This window comes from Sphaerodactylus townsendi, linkage group LG05, assembly GCF_021028975.2.
Source record: "Sphaerodactylus townsendi isolate TG3544 linkage group LG05, MPM_Stown_v2.3, whole genome shotgun sequence".
NCBI classification, from domain to species: domain Eukaryota; kingdom Metazoa; phylum Chordata; class Lepidosauria; order Squamata; family Sphaerodactylidae; genus Sphaerodactylus; species Sphaerodactylus townsendi.
The window spans coordinates 65870229-65877734 of NC_059429.1; positions in this window are offsets into that span (position 1 = coordinate 65870229).

Here is a 7506-nt window from a genome sequence, read left to right on the forward strand (position 1 = left end):
TCTGCCAAGGCTGTGAGATTAAAGGGGTTATTCCAAGTCAAAATGAAAGTATGCCTTTCTTTCCTGTCCTTCTTTAGACACCAGCACCGGCACCACCTTACCTCCTGCCTATCCCTGCACCCTTTTTCCTATCCTTCCTTTTCCTTAATTGCTGTTTGATGGCTCACTTTTTGTTTCTAGAACACAGTAGTAAATTAGCATGGAAGAGTTATACTGTTATGCAGTGGTGGGATCCAAAAATTTTAATAACAGGTTCCGATGGTGGTGGGATTCAAGCAGTGGCGCTGCCGCACACCCGCACCTCCAGTCCCTATTGGGCAGAGAGGTTGCTTTAGTAACCCCTTCTCAGCACTCAGAAAAAATTAGTAACCACTTCTAGAGAAGTGGTGAGAACTGGTTGGATCCCACTTCTGCTGTTATGACTTCTGCTGAACATAGGCCCCAAACGTAGCAAAAGTTAGTAATGTTTGGGTTTGAGTCCTACTAAAACTTTTTATTAGTTCTATTTTGATCCCACCCTTTTTCCCAAGAGCTCAGGGCAGTATATCTGGTTCTCCTTCACACATTTTATCCTCACAATAACCCTCTGAAGTAGGTTAGTCACAGAATGAAAATCACCTAGTAAGGATTTGAACAGAAGAATCCCTAATGCTAATCCAACACTCCAGCTTCTATGCCATTTTAGACAATGAGATGCTAGTTGCAAGAAACTCATCCCATGAATTTTAAGCATGACTAATTTTTCTTTGAGGGAACTTTGCAGCTGAAATAACCAACTGTATTTTATTCTATTATGTATATTGGGTGGAACTTCTAGTGTAATATTGTTCCATGTGAATTTGTAAGATCTGTGTGGGTTGAGAAATGTTGTCGGGTTAATATAATATATGAGATGGACACTGTTTGAAGAGATGTTGCTGTGTTTCTGAAAGAGTTCTGTAGTTTCACAGTGTTTCCTGGATGGTAAAGTTTTTGAAGAGATCCTAGGTGAAGAACTGGATTGTTTAGCCTGAAAAGCCGCTTAAGAAGTGAATGTTAACATTTAAAAGATTAACATAAAGAGGTGATAACCAAAGACACAATCTGGTCAAAGCTAAGTACTTATAAATCCAGTTCATTCCATGGGGAAAGGTTCAAACACATGTTAAACTCTCACACTTTAAAGTGCTTAATTTGGGCTTAATTGCATGCCCTAAACATTGCAGAATCACCCAAATCTCCCCAACATTCTGTCTGAAAAACATTGACAGCCAGATGCTTCAGGAAGAAGAACCCAAAGCTCTCCCCATAGAGGTTTTATACATAGTGAACAGCCATCTGAGCATTCTATTTTTATTTATTACTTCATCGCACACACGCACACGCCTTTCACCCCAACAGGTTGGGGAGAATAGGTTAGGTTAGGCTGACACAGTGTGACTGGTCCAAGGTCACCTAGCAAGCTTCCATGGCAGAGGGTGGGGGGATTCAAACCTTGGGTTTCCTAGGTCTTAATCTGGCACTCTAACCGCTATACTACACTGGTTCTCAGTGTGAATTTCTCTCCATTGTACATTCATTAGTCATATAGGAAACAATAGAAAGGTTGGGGTTTTTAAAAGTTAAGATTCTGACCAGTAGTATTCAAGGGATTTTTTGCTGTAAGGAAAAGGAAGGTTACATATGTCCTAGTTGTAATGTAAGCTTGATGTAGCAGGCTGAATTAGATCATTCTTTAGGGGACTTACAATCCACTGATTCAAAAAGATCACGACCACATTATCCTGCTGTAGACCTCTTTGCTAAGAAGATACATGTTCAGGAAGAACATAATCCATAGCTCTGCTAAAAGTTTCTATCCACCCCAGCCCCTCCCTTCTTTTTCATGTTCTTAAGAAAGGTGGTAGGTTTGATTGTGTAGGCTGCCATCCTGTGGCATCTACTAACATGACAGGCATTTTGCATAAAAACACTACAAATACTGTAGAGGCTGTAGTATAGATAGGACAAAGGTTTCCTAATGACAAATGGCTTGGCCAGTTGTACGTAGTTTTGCACAACTTGTTCCACAAGAATATGAATCAAAATAGACATTCAGATGCACATTTGGGGCTAGACAGATTAATTGAGGAGGGGTCCATCAATGACTACCAACTATGGTGGGTAAAGAAAATCTTCATTTTCAGAGGCTCTGAATACCAGTGTTAGAAGGTAAGATCTAGGGAAACCCTTGACGTCTATGTCCTGTTTGTTGCCCTCCAGGGCAATTGATTTGTTGCTGTGTGAAACAGGATGCTGTACTAGGTGGACCACTGGTCTGATGAGGCAGAACTGTTCTTACGTTGTTATCCAAATGCACATCTACTTAACCAATGTGGTGCTGATAGATATCTGTACTCAGATGTGAAATCTATTTAGGCTAATGGTTACAGATACAGCAAGTGGTACGTATGTGCAGAACAAGTTCCAAGCACAGATCTCTTTATTTGGATCAGGATGGAAGAAGTTACTAAATAGGCAGGTTTCCATTAATTATATTAGAATTAGATATTCATTGTGATATAAATACACATAGAGTTGTTGAAGGCTTTCACGGCCGGATTCAACTGGTTGTGGTGGGTTTTTCCGGGCTGTGGCCACACAGGGTTTCCAGACCGTGGCCACACAGCCCAGAAAACCCACCACAACCAACACATACAGTTATTTACACTATGTACAGTTGTAATATTTAAGAGCATCCTACTGAAATGCTTGTTTTCAAGGCATTTTTCCCCCTTTTGGTACTATTGGCTGGAACCTGTATCAGCCCGGGGGAAGCTGAGCCTTGAAATCAGTTCTGTTGTCAGGTCACTTACTGTCCTAAAAACAGACCCTCACTTAGTCCAAAGTCTGAAGGCCACTTAACTCTCATTTTGGGGTAACAGCATCAAAAGACCATTAAAGGAATTTGCTGGGAATGGTTGACCTCCTTATTCCAACATAATACACAAACTGCCCTTGCTTCTTTCATAAATCATTTGTGGGCACCTGTGACAGATATACGTCATCACATATTTTTGTTTGAAGTTATATCCCAAACATTTCAGTGCAATCAACCTATGGCTCCCTGGAAGGATCCATGCATTCTGAAGTCCAAATCCTGTTTCGCTTCTACAGTACAATTGCAACATGTAATTCTTTGATATAAAAAGCAGAAGATATTCATTCTGAAATCAAATGTATATGCTTGTCACAATGTAGAATTTAAATTTTCATTACTGATGTGGGAAAAACCCAAATGATTTTAAGTTGCAAGATGAGAATGCCCTTATTTTGTGATGAATCAAACAGTACTAGAAAATCCATTTAATTCTCATTGGTATCAACTGACACTGTTTTAAAACATTACAAAGTCGTGTTGATGAATCCTTAGCTAGCATGCACTGAAGAACACATTCAGTTTGTATTTTAATAGACAATCTACTGAGTTATGTTGCTCCTTATTTCAGGATCTGATTTCAATCATGGTGTCCATTTTTACTATTAATAGATAACTGTATCTCAATCAAGGTAATTGATTGTGTATATTCTAGTCAGGAAGAATGTTGGAAATATCCTCTTTGCCCCATTTTCATTACAGTCATGCTGATCTAGCCAATGTACTCTGAATTGGGGTTATAATAAAGTGATAATTGTAGAACTGTTTTCAGTGGTTTTTAATTTATTATCAGCATCTGTGGCAAGTTACACCTTTGGGAAAGGCTATTTTATTTTTAGTTCTTAACATAAAAGCAATAGTAAATTATGTCTTTAAAAGAAGTGGATGGAGGTATTAGTCTCTGATTTTGTCTGTATAAAATAAACATAAAAATAAACATCTTTTAAAATGTCTTTAAAAGAAGTGTATGGAGTATTATTCTCTGATGTTGCCTGCATAAAATAAACAATTATGTTGTTGACTCTAAATTTGCAATATGGAAAAGAAGATTTTGATATCTGGGGCAAAATAAATCAATTACACTTTTCTTAATAATGAAACAGTTTTCTAGATAGTGTTGACCCAATAGTAGGCCATTGACTTTGAACAATACTGTTTGTTTCTTCTCTATTTATCAGAATGCTCAGATTAAAGTGGTTACTTCCATCATACTACAGAAATGCTATATTGTGTATTTTGGAAACATGAACAGAGAGGACTTTACATGCGTAAATGTATACTGTTACTGATGTTTTGTTCTGTTACTGATGCAGAGGGAAACAAGCTAGGTGGAAGCCAAACCTACTGAAAATGGGACAGACTTTTGAGCAGATATGCATGGGATCAGGCTGTGAACCTTTTTTGCTAATACTGTCTGCTGTACCCTTGCTGATAGATGATAAGCTGCATAGGGGCTCCAGGTCACAATCCAAAGTTCCTGTGTGCATTTTAACATAGGCACAATAGGTGATCATCCCCACTTGTCTAGTCCTCCCTGGCTCCTGTTAACTTCTTCTACCATCAGTGGTGCAACATACAAATCCTAATTGCTGCAGCAGGCAGGAGGGCAGGGAGAAAAGATATGCAGGGAGAACCAGAGCAAGAAAAACTGCAACTCTTGGGGAGCATATTTAGACAAGCAGTAGCTCTGAGTAGCAATCCTAGACATGATTAAAACATACTTTCAACAATCATGAGTGGACTTGGAGATTCAGGTGCACCGAATCCCAGATTCAGCCTGAATCTGGGCACATTCAGCCCAAAATTGGCCGAATATGTCCTGCCTGAATATGAACAAATCCGAATGCAAGGCATTTGGGCTGGGGGGTGGGGAGAAGGTTTGTTGGTATTTTTTAGCATTTCGGCCTGCAAGGGTTGCATTTTTAAAGCTTGCAGCACCACAATTTCAGGGTATCAAACCGATGATGTCATCCAATTTCGGTGAAGTTTGGTTCAGGGGGTCCAAAGTAATGGACCCCTAAAGTGGGTGCTCCCACCCCCATTGTTTCCAATGGGAGCTAACAGATATATAACTTTGGCCCCCCTGAACCAAACTTTACCAAACTCGGTTGGTATTATTTATTTATTTATTTATTTATTTATTTATTTATTTATTTATTTATTTATTTATTTAATTTGTAAACCACCCCATCCCCTAAGGGCTCTGGGCGGTGGACAGCAAACATCATAAACAATTCAATTCAACAAGCAGTCACATTTAAAATCAATAAATACATAAATTACATAAAATTACAGCGTTCCATGTAAGTCACATGACGTCCAGTATTAAACTATCAATAGATAAAAAGACCCCTCCCGGAGAGGGGGCGGTATAGATGTTATAGGCTCCCAAGATGATACCTTCTTTGATATTTTGATATCATCAGGTGAATCTCTGGATGATACCCTGAAATTTTGGTGCCACTAGCTTTAAAAATGCACCCCCTGCTAGCCAAAACGTGAAAAATATCAAAGAATACCCCCCAAAATCAGACGGATCTGAATTTTTTGGGTATACCCAAATATTCAGGTATATCCGAATATGTTATTTGTCTTATTTGGGCATACAGATAATTTTATGCCTGAATAAATCCAAACCCAAATTTTACTGAATTTCTAAGGTATTGACCAAACCTAATCACAAGGTATCACTACTTGTGTGCATAGGTAACAGCTTATGTCTCCTGAGTGAAAGGCCTAACAGCATGAAAGGTTTAATCATGTGTCCGCAAAGTTAATAGGATCCTAGTAGGCTTGAGAAAGAGGATTGTTAACCGGGTGAGATGCTAAGAGGAGAGATGCCCTGTGCTTAGCCAGGTACTTTAAGCACAGATCTGCTTACGCAAGGCGAGACAGCTGATGTGATGGGAACATTTTTTTTCATGCTAGCAGGAGTTTGCTGGAACAGCTGAAATTGTGACTGAAAGAAACAGCTTTGTTCAGATTAGCAGAATTTCAACATGGTTTCCCAGAATAACAAAGTACAAAGAGAATTCACTGACCCTCACAATTAAAACAATCACCACAAACCAGGCTTCATGACCATGAGGACAAAGTGAATTGAGAAGAAAAACAGGGGGAGCAATAGTAAATGCTTATTTGCAATTTCTGAAAAATTATAAGGCATCCAAGATCACTTGCAGATGAGTCATCTTAGGGATGATTGCTGGTCCTTTGTAGTTGCTACTCTAGGTAAGTGTCATTATATTGTATAAACCACTTAGATTCATTTTAAAAATGGCAGGCATTACTGGAACCAGATCAATGAATGTTACTGACTCAAGTCATGAATATTGCCCACCTGGTTTTTACCATCTTTACCAAGGCAGGCTATTGGTGCCCTACCTGTGCCAGACCAACCTGACTACAGTGATCTATGCAACAGTCATCTCTAGGTGGGACTACTGCAACTCACCCTACACAGGGCTGCTTTTGGGCCTGCTCTGGAAGTTCTAGCTGGTGCAGAATGCAGCAGCGTGGTCCTTACTGGGACCCCGTGACAGACACACATTAAACCGGTGCTTTGCCAGCTGCATTGGCTCCAAATGGAGGACCAAATCAGGTTCAAGATTTTGGTACTCCCTTTCAAAGCCCTAAATGTTCTGTGGCCACTGTATCCTCAGGCCCACCTCTCCCAGTATGTTCCCCAAAAAGTGCTGTGATTAGCTGAAAACAACTTCCTGGTGATCCCCAGCCCAAAATCTATCCAGCTGGCCTCAATTAGCGACCTGCCTCCAGTCTGCTGGAATGCCCTGTCAAATAAGACCCAGGCCCTGAAGGCCTTACTCTGCAGGGCCTGTAAAACCAACTTATTCCCCTAGGCCTATGGTTGAGACAGAAATGGTTTTACCAACTACTGGCCTCCCTCTTCACCATTCCTTTCCTTCCTAATTTTTTTCTGTGTGGGCTGTGTAGGGTATACACTTTTACTGTGTGTTAAATGCCTTAACAGACTGTGTGTTAAATGCCTTAACAGACCAGGTGATCAGGAGCAACAGCCGCAGAAGGCCATTGCGTTCACATCCTATATGTGAGCTCCCAAAGGCACCTAGTGGGCCACTGCGAGTAGCAGAGAGCTGGACTAGATGGACTTTGGTCTGATCCAGCTGGCTTGTTCTTATGTTCTTATGTTCTTACTGATAGCCTAGTTTGTGGGATGCTGGGCATCGTTTTATTGTAATTGCTCTTTGTTGGAAGCCATCCTGAACCCATAAGCAGAAGGGCGGCCTACAAATTCAATTTAAAAAATAAATAACAGCAACAGTAGTGCATGGGAAGAAACACGTTCAGAGAGTGACACTGAGAGGTTTCGCCTTCCTGATATTGTGTCTGCAGCATATAAAGAAAGTTGGAATATAAAGGATATCAGTAGTATAAGATCTGAGAATACATGCCTTCTGATTGGTCTACATGCAAGTTCCTATGGTTTTATTGCACTGTGGCCCACCTCCATTTTTCTTCTCTAATAATTGTTCCATATCACCACAGCAACAGCTCCCACACTTCCTAGCTAGTCACTTCTTGACATCCAGTCCTTTGAGAACAGTATTAGATAGCAATCATGTATCTTA